This window comes from Carettochelys insculpta, chromosome 2 (genome assembly GCF_033958435.1).
Source record: "Carettochelys insculpta isolate YL-2023 chromosome 2, ASM3395843v1, whole genome shotgun sequence".
Taxonomy (NCBI): Eukaryota; Metazoa; Chordata; order Testudines; family Carettochelyidae; genus Carettochelys; species Carettochelys insculpta.
Genome location: NC_134138.1, coordinates 81,594,823 through 81,608,193, shown reverse-complemented (window position 1 = coordinate 81,608,193; position 13,371 = coordinate 81,594,823).

Here is a 13,371-nt window from a genome sequence, read left to right as displayed (position 1 = left end):
AAGGGGTAGTGCAGAAAGGAATCTGGGGGTCATAGTGGCCCACAAACTAAATGGCTGTGTCTACATGTGCACGCTACTTCGAAGTAGCAGCACCAACTTCGAAATAGCGCCCGTCACAGCTACACGTGTTGGGCGCTATTTCGAAGTTGAAATCGACGTTAGGCGGCAAGACGTTGAAGTAGCTATCCCCATCAGGGGATGGGAATAGTGCCCTACTTCAAAGTTAACGTCGAAGTAGGGCACGTGTAGCTGATCCACGTCCCGCAACATCAAAATAGCGGGGTCCGCCATGGCGGCCATCAGCTGAGGGGTTGAGAGACGCTCTCTCTCCAGCCCCTGCGGGGCTCTATGGTCACCGTGTGCAGCAGCCCTTAGCCCAGGGCTTCTGGCTGCTGCTGCGGCAGCTGGAGATCCATGCTGCATGCACAGGGTCTGCAACCAGTTGTCGGCTCTGTGGATCTTGTGTTGTTTAGTGCAAGTGTGTCTGGGAGGGGCCCTTTAAGGGAGCGGCTTGCTGTTGAGTCCACCCTGTGACCCTGTCTGCAGCTGTTCCTGGCACCCTTATTTCGATGTGTGCTACTTTGGTGTGTAGACATTCCCTCGCAGCGCCTATTTCGATGTGGTGCTGCCCAACGTCGAAGTTGAACGTCGATGTTGCCAGCCCTGGAGGACGTGTAGACGTTATTCATCGAAATAGCTTATTTTGATATCGCTACATTGAAATAAGCTATTTCGATGTAGCGTGCATGTGTAGATGTAGCCAATATGAGTCAAAAGAGTGGCACTTGAAAAAAACAAGCATAGTTCTGGGATGGATGAGCAGGAATGTTGTAATCAAGACACAATAAATGCTACTTCCACTCTGCTCCGTGCTGATTATGCCTCAACCGGAATATTGTGTCTAGTTCTTGGTGCCACATTTTTGGAGAAATTTGACCAAATTGGAGAAGGACCAGAAAAGAGCATCAAAATTATGAAATTATTAAGGGTCCAGAAAACATGACCTTTGAGGGAAGACTGAAAAATGGTTTTGTTGAGTCTGGCAAAAAGAAGGCAGCGGGAGACTTAATTACAGTTTTCAGGTATATCCCAGATTGTTACAAGGGGGGGTGATTAAAAGTTCTCTCCTTCACCTCTATTTATAGAACAAGAAGTAATGGACTTACATTGGAGGTTTAAGTGGAACATTAGGAAAAACTTCCTGTCAGGGTGTTTAACCACTTGAATAAATTGCCTAGAGAAGTTGTGGATCTCCATCACTGGAGATTTTTAAGAGGAGGTTAAACAAACGCCTCTCAGAGATGGTCTGTGTTAGGCATACTAATTAGGTGGACCATGGACCAAATCCAGACCACCAGTTGCTTTTGGATGGACTCTTTCATGGGCTTCAATTAAACACTGCGATGCCACCTGCTGTCTCAACACCATCACTTCTGCTCCAGGGACCCACCTCACTCCAAGGACCACAGCATCCTCTTCATGTTGCAGCCTCTGGCTGTCTTACCCTGCATGTTCCCCACTTCCAGGGGACAGTGTAATAGTCTCTCAGTCCAGCCACTTCTTCAGCAGTGAGTGGGAGGAGACATGGGTCTGCCCACTGCTCAAAGTCCCAGCCCAGGGCCACCACTTTTAGTGTGCCTTCCAACTCCTCTGTAGATGTCCCTGGGCCAGCACTTCCTGTGGTCCCAGCACCCTCTTTGCCCATGCCTCAAAGCTTCAGCCTGCAGACCCCTGCAGCCTACCAGGAACTGCCTTTAGTTCCCTAGGTCTCTGTCTGTAGGGCTGCTCTGTCCAGGGTGCTTGCTGCTCTCAGCAGTCCTCCTCCCTTCTCAAGTTCCCTGCAGTGACTGAAGCCACACTGTACTGCAGCTCTTCTTATATAAGCCTGCCCTGCTCTGACTGGTTGCTCCTATAAGCCATTCTGTGATTGGCTACCTCCTCAACAACCTCCTGAGGATTCTATTAGTCGCAGAGGGCCCAGACTGCAATATCTTTTTATTGACTCATGATTATATTGTTAGGTTTTTATTATGATTTTCTCTGGAATCTGGACCCTGACTATGCCTTGACCAATAAATGTGTACTTTGACAAAAAATAATTGACTGCACCTGGTCTACATTTTTGTCCAGTTTTGGACCCCCCAGTATAAAAAGGATGTGGATGTGCTGGAGCAGGTTCAGTAGAGGGCAACAAAAATGATTAAGGGGCTGGAGCACATGGATTATGAGGGGAAGCTGAGGGATATGCACTTGTTTAGTTTACAGAAGAGAAGACTGAGGGGTGATTTAAGAGCAGCCTTCAACTTCCTGAGGGGGAGCTCTACAAAGGATGGTGAGAAACTGTTCTTACTGGTGTCAGATGGCAGAACAAGGAGCAGTGATCTGAAGTTGAAGAGGGAGAGGTATAGGTTGGGTATTAGGAAAAACTACTTCACCAGGAGGGTGGTGAAGCATTGGAATGCGTTGCCTAGAGAGGTGGTGGATTCTTCATCCCTAGAGGTTTTTAAATCCTGGCTTTATAAGGTCCTGGCTGGGATTACTTAGTTGGAGTTGATCCTGCTTGAAGTGGGAGGCTGAACTAGATGGCCTCCTGAGGTCCCTTCCAGCCCTATGATTCTGTGATTCTACATAGTACTTAGTCCTGCCATGAGTTTAGGGGATTGGTTTAAAAGACCTCTTGAGGTTCCTTCCCGTCCCACAATTCTAATATTCTATAAACTTTAGTTTGCTTTTCAAAGGAGTTATTTATATTTTGAGTTGATTGATGGGAATTTTATTATTATTTTCTTTGAGGACTCTGAGAATGGTTGCAATCACCTCGGAAGATTTGTTGAAGCAAGTGTTATACAGAGAGCTGGTCTCTGCTCCAGAAAATTTAATCAAAATGTTAAGAAAAATATTCCTTTTGTCTTAATCCCATAATTGGAAAAATTTCCATACTGCATTGTTTCTTATATTGCCCTCATCACTAGAGTTTCTAAGCACCTTCAGTAGTCATGCAACTACAGCAGTCTAGCAGGAAATTTCTTCGTTATTTCTAATTCATGTAAACAAGAAGAGTCAAAATCAATCACAAACCTCTATCCCAGGATAGAAATTCAGTGCACAGTTGTTTGTAAGATACAGAAATACACTTAATGCATTGAACCAAGGCAACTACGTTATTCTCCTTCAAATCTTTCCTGAAGATCTACATCTGCCACAAAGCCTTTAAGAACTCACCCAGTGAATGACTAGCAGGGAGAGACAGTTGACACTTTATATGAGACAAGTTATTCAAGAATTGTGAATAAATGACAAAAATGAACAGATTGAAGGCCTGATTACCTCCTACCCCATTTGTAAGTTAAATCTTTAGGGCAGGTTTCATGTATTTGCATGTGTTTGAAGAAATTCTGGTCCAAGTGCACCTAGCCCCTTGCGGAGGCATTTGGACAGCATGGTAACATTCAAATGTCTCCTATGTTGCAACTACTCGTTAGAGGGAAATATTCACACACCACACAGTTTTTGAAAGTGGCCTTAGTTTTAGGGTACTTAGCTGAAGTTGGCTGTGTATACACTACAGGGCAATTTCCAAAGGCAATCTTTTGAAAGTCCCCTTTAGAAAGATCAGCTTTTGAAAGCATGCTCCACACACCAACAGCCGATCAAGACTGAAATCCTCTCTTTCATAAGACCGGTCCCCTCTTTCAAAAGGGAGTGTCCACATGTACCCGGGTGCTCTTTCAAAAGAAAGGGCCAGGAAAGGCTGTGGATGGGATTGAGTTGCAGACAAAGCCCTTCTGGGGGCTGCAGCCCAGTGGTCCTTTAAAGGACCCCTCCCTGACTCTCTCATTCTGCACACATCGAGGGCTGGCTTGCCACCCACAGCACCACAGACCCCGTCCACATAGAGGCGCTACTTCAGCACACACAGTGGACCCCTGACAGCTCCACAATGTGTTATCCTTCGACGATGTGAACAGGTTGCTTGCCATGCTACTAGCTGCCATTCTCCAGTGGCTCTGGGGGATACCCTGATGGCCACCCTGGTACAGACCACCCTAGTGGGGAGACACCCGTACCCACTCCCCCAGATTGTCCAGGGCCCGTGGAACTACCCCACCAGCAGTGAGTGGTGGGGACTGGGTGGTGCAGGGGGACTGGGATTACGACTGCTGGCTCCAGAACTTCTGCATGACCAAGTGGATGTTTCTGGGACTATGTCACTATCTTGCCCCAGCTCTCCAGCACCACAACTCCCGGATGCGGCCTGTGGTCCCCCTGCAGAAGAGGGTAGCCATTGCCTGTGGAATCTGGCCACCCCGGACAGCCACCGGTCAGTTGGTCAGCAACCAGTTCAGGGAGGACAGAGCTACCATCAGGGCCTTCCTCCTGGAGCTGAGGCATGCTCAGGGCACCCATCCACCACAGGGAGGGGTGTCTCCTGGGCAAGGGGTCCCTCAGAGATTGGGGAGAGGGCACAGAGAAGGGGGGATGTTTATGCAGGGGAGGGGGAAGGGAGAAGGGGAGGGAGGACAGGTGGGAGAGGGGAGGGGGCTGGGACTTAGGCTGGGTGTGAGAGCCCTTGCCAGCCCAGATCTGGGGACCCTGTTGGGGCTGGGATGAGACCAGGGCTATGGGAAGGTAGGGGCATGGGAGGGGTCCAGTGGGCTCAGGCTCACCAGGAGTCATGGGGTGGGAGGGAGAGAGGGGCAGGGGAAAAAGTGGGGTCAGTTTGCTCTGGCCAGAGCTGGATGTCAGCCACTGGGCCACTGCCAGTCAAGAGACTGAGGGGACATTGGGTGGGAGCAGAGCAGCAAGGTCAGGGACTGCAAGGGTAGCTGCAGGGGTAGCTGCAGGCGGGGAACTACAGAGGGAGCTGTGGGGTGGGCTGCAGGAGTGGCTGATGAGGGAGTGGGAGTCTGGGCCAGGCAGAAGGTCATAGCCTGGGTGAGAGTTTCCAGGCAGCCCACCACCCAATTCCAGGCCTCCCGCTCCGCTGCCAGCCAGTTCTGCATGATGGTGGTCATGTCCCGCAGGGTGGTGGTGTGGGCAGTGGCGGCACAGGCCAGTGGTGAACCCAGATGGGCACTGGTAGGGGTGTGGTCCCGGCCTCCTCACCCTCTGGTGTGGGGCTCCCCAGCCCATGAACGGGGCTTGGCCAGCCCCTGGAAGGAGACAGAAGGGGACAGAGAGATGGGACATCAGTACCGCTACCTGGCCCCAGGAGCCATGCCCCCCCTCCACCATGTTTTCCCCACTGCCCTGTCTGATGCCTGGGGATCCTGTGGGGGTCTGGGTGCCTGGGGGGTCCACACATGGGTGGGGCATGAACAGGCATCGGTCAGCCCCTCTCCCCCACAGCCTGCAGTGCTGTCCATGGGAGCAGGTGCTGAATGTTGTGTGCAACCCCTGTGAGGGGCCGAAGAGCTTGGCCATCCAGGGTGCATCCGGACTTGAGCTGGTGGCCATGTTAGCGGCCTGCTGCCAGCTGTGGCAGAGGCGGGCATCCCCTCCCCACGTGCCAGGACGTCTGACATGCATGAAACCTACCTGGGTGTCCCTCCAGGAACTCAGGAGAGGCCTGGGTGGAACGGTTCTGGCTGGAGACCTCTGAGGACAGAGTGATGAGGGTCCCATCTCTGGAACCCCCAACATCACTCTGGGCTTCAGTTTCTGTGCCCAACAGGCAGGGGCTGCTGCCTTCTGCTGTTCCTAGTGCCTCCTTGGACACCCTGTCAGGCTCCGTTTCCGGCCTGGCAGTGTTCAGGACATAGGTGGGTGATGCTGCCTCCTTGGACCCCAGGAGCCAACTGAGCTCCTGGATGTGGGGGCAGGTGGTGGCCACTGCCCACAAACATCTGGCCGTATCACAGGCCTGGCAGTAGGCTTGCTGCAATTCCTGCACTTTACTCTTCTGCTGGGTGTGGGAGGTGGCCCTGGGAGCACAAGCCAGTTGACAGCCATCTGCGCTGGCTGGTCATGTGCAGCAGCAGGTCCTTATGTCCCCAGAGTGCCAGCAGGTCCTTTACCTCAGCCTTGCTCCAGGAGGGGCCCCTCTTCTTCAGCCCATGGCTGGGGTCCTGGGATCCTTTGGATGCCTGGGACAGAGGTCCTTGCAGAGCGTGGGGCTCCTGGGCAGGAGACATGGTGCTAGTGGCCATACAACTGTCGCTCTGGTGTTGCTGGGGGTGCGTGTGCTGCTGGAGGCTTGTGCTGTCCCCGCTGCCAGCATGCTCTCAGCTCCCTTCCACAGGGTTTTTGGGCCTCGGCGTCTTTGAACACAGCTGGGTGCTCCAGCCAGGGAGCCCCGCTTGTGCTGGTAGAGGCATCTCCATGCTCCAGCCAGCCAGCACCATGGAGGATCTCCTCTTTTGAAAGAGCGACGTGCAGAGCGTCAACACACATTCTCTTTCAAAAGAGCCTTTGGCAAGCAGGGGCTCTTCCTGGAACGGGAAAGGAGAAGCGATTTCAAAGGGAGCACTGCGTCCTTCCGAACTCCCTTCTGAGAGGGTGCTTTTGCTGGGTCGATGCGCCATGGGATCTCTTGAAAGATCCCCTCCTTTTGAAAACTATTTTGAAAGTACATGACAATGTAGACAAAGGCCCTACAGTCTAATTTCCAAAAATGCCGGACACCTCTAACTTGCATTGCAAAATCGGGTCCAATCATCTCAGACTGAACACCTAATTAGAGGCCAATTTTTTTTTAGATGATGGCTTTACTGTCCCATGGAAGGCAATGGCTAAAACCTCCCTTTGATATGGGCAGTTTCCTACTCAAACTCCATTATACAACTGGCAGTGTGTTATGCAGATGGAGATTCTCAGTGGAGTTGCAGGAGAGAGAAACCTGTGATATGTTGCAGTTTTAGCCATGGAATATCCTAATTTCCCAGAAGGCAAGTTAGAATTGCCAGAGAGCTCTCAGTGAACATGAAAGAGCTCAAAACTTACTACAAGGCACTGATACACACAAAAAATTCATTCACCTTGGCCAAAGAGATCCAAGGGCATAGGATTTCCTGTAGCGTAATTTGGGCAGCTAAATTTTAAAGGGCACTTTCTGGAGCATCTACCACTATAGAATTTGGGATCAACAAGCCACCATTTAAAAAGTCATATTTCAGATTCAGTTATGTGCTAAATATCCCCTTCCTTTGCCTCTGCATCATCTTTTCACTGTCATTAGTGAAAATACGTTCATGGTTAGTTCAGTGCTATCTCTCAAGGACCACCTTTAATATACTCAGATCTAGCCTCTCACTGTCATTAGACTATTGTTGATTACATGCACGGCTGCAGACATTACTGAGATTAAATAAATACGAATGACAGGACTGATGTTAAAATGAATCATCTGGAAAAGGAATGTGAAAAAATGCTACAGAGCAACATTATCTTCACTCTCATCAAAGTCACAATTATGCGAGCGAACAGTTGGGACTTCCAGTTTCAGAGCAGTGTTCAGCAGATTGTAAAGCAACATCGTGATTCACATGGTGGAAGGATAACCTGCATGGTGGGCACCACTGAGTTATGGTATTTGATCTGTAATAGATGAGCAGCCCCAAACAAGAAGTCTGTGTTGCTCCATTTCCTCTTAGTAACTTGCTGTATGCAGCACACAGTGACAACGGGATAGGGTGTCACAGAACGTGTTCTCATGTGTCACGGTATCTACCTATCACAGGCGCTTCCTCCTGGACACTCTGGGCAGTGGCTCCTTGCAGGTGTGGGCTCCCTCTGTTAATCATCACACGCCTTACTTCCACTCTTGGTCGCAGACTCTGAAACCCCAGGAGCTCCTCTTTCAGAACTTATCCCTGTGGCCAGGGTACAATATAGGGTGACCAACCATGTTTCCCTATACTGAATATAAAACACCTGGTAAAATTGCTCAGATGTGAGCAAGTTCAATGGCAGCCAGTCAGAACTCGGCTGTAGTTCTGCCCCCTCCTCCTGGACATGCTATGGAAACTCCAGGGCCCAGCAGGAGAAGGAGGGCTTCGAAGGTCCAGGCAGCTTGGACATAGGTGTAGTATGACTTCCATTTTGAACACAGCGGCCAGCAGGGCTCAAGCAAGCTTCCTATGGTGGGCCCGGGGAGGCATTGCTACCTTCACCCCGATTCATCTCAGCAGCCGCCCAGCCAGTCTTGGCTGTGGTGTGGGGGGGCTCAACCAAAAATTATAACTCAGAGGTCGGGGGGGCTCAGCTAAAAAATTTAAAGGTAGTTCTGGGTGCAAGGAGGAGACAGTTCAAGGTTTAGAAAGGTGGCTACCTTGGGGCTGTGGGGGGCAGGAAGGTAGCTCAGGGGCCAGTCAGGGGGCAGCTAGGGGCTGTGGGGGGCAGGGAAGTAGCTCAGGGGGCAGAGAGGTAGCTACCTAGGGGCTGTGTGGGGGCAGGGAGGTAGTTCAGGGATCAGGGAGGGGACAACTGAAGTCTGTGTGCAAGCAGCGGAGTAGTTCAGTGTATAAAGAGCGGGGAGCTAGGGGCTGTGTGCTAGGAGGGTTTCCCTGCAGTCCCTGTTCCCTGAAGGCTCTGCCAGCTGTGGAGGTGGTTCCCCAACCCCTGTGGTTCTTACTGGCTCTGTGAGAAAAGGGAGCTGGAAGCTGAGGAGTAGCTTCAGCCCTCTGCACTGGCAGCAGCATAACCCACACACCTTCTGGGGTGGTGTGTTGTTCAATATAGTGGCACAAGGGCCAAGTGCAGAGAATAATGAGCCTGCTCTAAGGCTTTTTGCTCCTGTGATAGGGGCTAATGCACTAAGCTCCAGAGGTTCCAGGTTCAATTTCACCCCCAGATGACTGGAGTGTGTTGGTGTTATGGCAGAAAGACAGGCGGGAATCTCCATCACTGAAGTGTTTTAAGAGCAGGTTAGATAGATACTTACTGGGGATGGTCTAGATGGTGCTTGGTCATGCTGAGAGGGCAGGAGACTGGACTCAATGACCTCTCGAGGTCCCTTCCAGTTCTAGTGTTCTATGATTCTATGAACATCCCTGGTACCCTCCAGCTCTGCCCATGGTCTCAATGGGCTTCTGCCACAGAGGGAGCACAGGGGATCTGGGATTCTGCCCTTCTACTCCTGGTTTCAGTAAGCGGGAAGGGTGGTGCCAAGGGATCAGGAGTTCAGCCCCACAGCTCCTGCCTGGCAGCCCCCTTGGAATTGCCACAGCTTGGGCATTCAGCCCCGCAACTCCCAGCTTCAGAGCAGGAGAAGAAATGCCAGGAATTGGGGCTTCAGCCTAGTGTGTGGGGGAAGACACCAGGGATCAAGATTTCAGCCCCTAGCTAGCCCTCTTTCTACACCTGGCTCAGGGCATCAGTGCCCAGTAGCCCCCTGAAAGGGCTTGCGACCCTCCAGTGAGAACCACTTCTTTAGGTTTCACATGCGAAGGGGTAACACACCCTCCTACCCCACCTCTCCTCCTACCTGATGTTGCCTTTTCCCAGCTCTCTACAAGGACTGAAGCCACCACCTGCCCATGCTCACCCACTAGCTGCAAACAAGACACATCTGGGACTGCACTAGCTGCTGACTGACCAGCAGAGAGGCAGAAAACACAGGTCAGTTTGTCCATTATTTAAAAAAAAGGCGGGATGCCTGCAAGAAGGCTTAAATATGGGACTGTCCCCTTAAAAACAGGATGGATGGTGTTCACCCTAAGTATCCAGGTTTCGCTATTTTTCAGAAATCAAAATCTTCTAAAGAATACGCTCAATCAGTCTTTCAATTCACTGCTCAACCAATGTCACTTCCCCCAGGGTTGATAGGGGAACCTGGACCTACCCTTTACTTCAGGTTCCAGATCATGGACTCAATAGTCACGGTCAGTTCTAACCTATACCCTACTGCCTTTTCCTGAGCACCTCCTTACCTCCTGGCTCCCCCTCACTTCCCTATGTTTGCCAGCCCTACAGCTCCTTCCTACCCGGGAGCAATTGTAGGCTGTTTGCCTTTGTAGTCCCATAATACATCTTTCTACTTGGGAATGAGTCCAGACTATGTCCCTGCAGCTCCTCTGCTGTCAGCTTCCTGCCTTTATAAGCCCAGCCCAGCTCATTCCCCTTCACTAGGATCCCTCATTCAGTCAGGGGGTTGCTTGAGCCACCTACCTAGTCTGTCAACCTAGCTGATATGACTGTTTGTGGCAAGGTAGACCAGGGCACAAAGATAGGAGACACTAGAGAGGTACTAAGGGGTAACATCCAGGGCCTTCTGAAACTAGCTCTTCGCCATTTGGCTTGTTGTGGGGGCGTGAAGCACATCTTGGGCCAGATTTATAAGGTGACTTTTGTGTTGTTGGAGAATATGATCCAAGATGCAGTCACTTACACAGAGCATGCTAAACAGAAGCCATGGCTGTTGTCTACTCTCTAAAGCACCAAGGTCATACTCTCTAGGGATTTGGAAGCTAAACTCATGTCAATAATTTGGCTGCAGCCTGTCTGGTTAATTGGCCCCCTCCCCTTCACACCCTGGAATATCACTCTAATAGCTTGTGTCCCCTTTACATACAGTATATGCCTGGTGAAGGCACACATCACATCAAATTACACTTGCGTAGTTTCTTTCGTGGCTTGTATTCTAAAGCATTCTACAGGAGTCTGAAAAAATGAATAGCTCAACTATTTAAAATAATAAGTCAAACTTGCATCTAAAAGATGGAGCTATGTGCACATCTCAAAGTGACCAAGGAAAGGGAGGCAAAGTCCTAGGACTGAGGAAGTGACAAAGATTTAGGCTTTGTGAGACACTCCTGTAAGGCACAGGCTGTAAGAGGTGCCCTGTGATTGAACTTTTTGGCCCACTCCACACTGTGTCCTCCAGAGGTGATAATTGTTAGCCACTCCCCGGCCTTACAAGTTCTGGTTGCTGTGGTACCCCTGTACCTCTGGATGTTAGAAGGCCCTGGATGTTACCCCTTAGTACCTCTCTAGTGTCTCCTATCTTTGTGCCCTGGTCTACCTTGCCACAAACAGTCATATCAGCTAGGTTGACAGACTAGGTAGGTGGCTCAAGCAACCCCCTGACTGAATGAGGGGTAGATAGCTAGTGCTGGAGCTATGTGTTTGCATAGACCCTGTTGCTTCTACTTTCTATGTCTCTGTGGTTGAGATAATAAAGAATTCTGTGTCTCCGAAGGAGAGAAACTGCATTTTGCAGCATTTTACGCTGACAGACTGCGTCACACAGTGAGACCCCGGTGACTGCACAGAGCTCTGCTTAAACCATTTGGAATCTGTGCACTGGTCTGTTTACGTGGCTCTTAGTGCAGGACAGAATCCTTAGCACACCATAGCTAATTCCTCCAGTGGCATAACTCTGAATGCAGGACTCCAGAGGGCACAGGATGAGATTTTCCAAAGCATCTAAGGGTCAGATTTTCAAAGGTCTGTCAGTGGGAAAAGCTGCAGGTAGATGCTTAGCAGAGTGTCCAAAAATGCCCAAACAGGTTAGGTGCGTATCTTCCACAGTACCTTTGACAATCTGGCCCTAACTGAGTTAGGCACAGAAGTGAAAGTCAGTAGGACTTGTGTACCAATTTAAGCATATTTGAAAATCCGACATAGAACATCCATTCTTTCACGTTAATATACCAGAAACTGCAGCTCACCCCTTCCCAGCTTCCTTCATTGCTCATGTCATGAAGATTTACTGCAGCAGCATGCTACATTTCAACAGTTTTTAAATTCTTTTTTTGCAGCGTTATTGCCAGCCAGCAAACTGGTATCCTAGATAACTGGGTTGAATAATGTGTAGCGACACTGGTGGTGTTTTGATTGAAACACCAAAAAACAGTTTAGCATAAGAGGAAGACCTAGTATCTTCACCAGCTAATGTGCTTTAAAAAAGCTGATACTTAAAGAAACACTGTGGATTTTCAGCAAAATATTCCTTCTAAGTTTGTTAGGTATCAGCTGCCACAAGACATGACAGTGTCAAAATATAACTATTAAAAACTGGCCCACTGTAAATGGACAGTATTCATTCTACTCAATGTTTTCCATTTGTGCTTTGTGGTTTCCCATACCCATGCATCCCAAGCTGGACATATGACATTTTAATGTTAACTTGTGAGCTTTCTTCTGCATTGGTGGAAAAAAAACCAAAAAGTTTTCATGCAACTCCTTTGAAGATAAAGTACTGCAGAGTCTTGGTACAAAAGCTAACCCCTCATATGAACACAAAACATGTAAAAAGTTAACTTGAAATATTTCATCCTTTTCCACTTAGAAAGGATTATTTTCCTATTTCTGTGCATATCACACAAGCAGCAGGAAGTTCATGTTCATGAAATGAATAATTTCTGAAGAACTTACATCTACTCATAGAAGAGGGCTGCTCTTACCAGAAGGCCACTCATGTTTCCAGTTATGCATATTTCCAATATAAAAACTCATGGATATTTAGCTTTATATGAATTCTAAAAAGTGCAATTACATCTAAATTTCTAATTCCTTAACATACAGATGTATTCCAAACTTATTGGTAGAGGACCTTCAATATTACTTTGTCCTGATTCAGAAGTTCTTTTTCCTGACTTCACCAGCCCACAATATGTTTTATTTCTCAAAACTAAAAACATTGAATGGCCTGGAAATAATATATTTCCACACTAAAGCTTTTTAAAAATGTAAATGCTACAAAAGCAACCTTAACTCTGCCCCATATCAGAGGCTACATAGAACAATGGAGACCCAGGAGACAAGCATCAAACCCATTCAATCTTCCCCATGCCTCCCAATTTCACCAATCATTTTCTGAAAGGGAAGTGAGAAAGACAGAAAGAACAAAAATGTGCAGTGGCGTTAATAAGGAAGTGCACCTGTCTATATGCTGCTGTTGCAGAGTATGTCTGTCTTCTTGAAGGTTATATGTAGTGATCAGAAAGAGACAAGGTTTAAACAGTCTCTCTTAACCAAGAGAATCACATTTGGGACAGTTTCCCCAAAGCGTGCATTGTTTTAAACACAAAGCATGTTCAAACTTTAAGACTTTAAGGCTACGTCTACACGTGCAGCCAACATCGAAATAGCTTATTTCGATGTTGCGACATCGAAATAGTCTATTTCGATGAATAACGTCTACACGTCCTCCAGGACCGGCAACGTCGATGTTCAACTTCGACGTTGCTCAGCCCAACATCGAAATAGGCGCAGCGAGGGAACGTCTACACGTCAAAGTAGCACACATCGAAATAGGGATGCCAGGCACAGCTGCAGACAGGGTCACAGGGCGGACTCAACAGCCAGCCGCTCCCTTAAAGGGCCCCTCCCAGACACAGTTGCACTAAACAACACAAGATACACAGAGCTGACAACTGGTTGCAGACCCTGTGCCTGCAGCATAGATCCCCAGCTGCCGCAGAAGCAGCC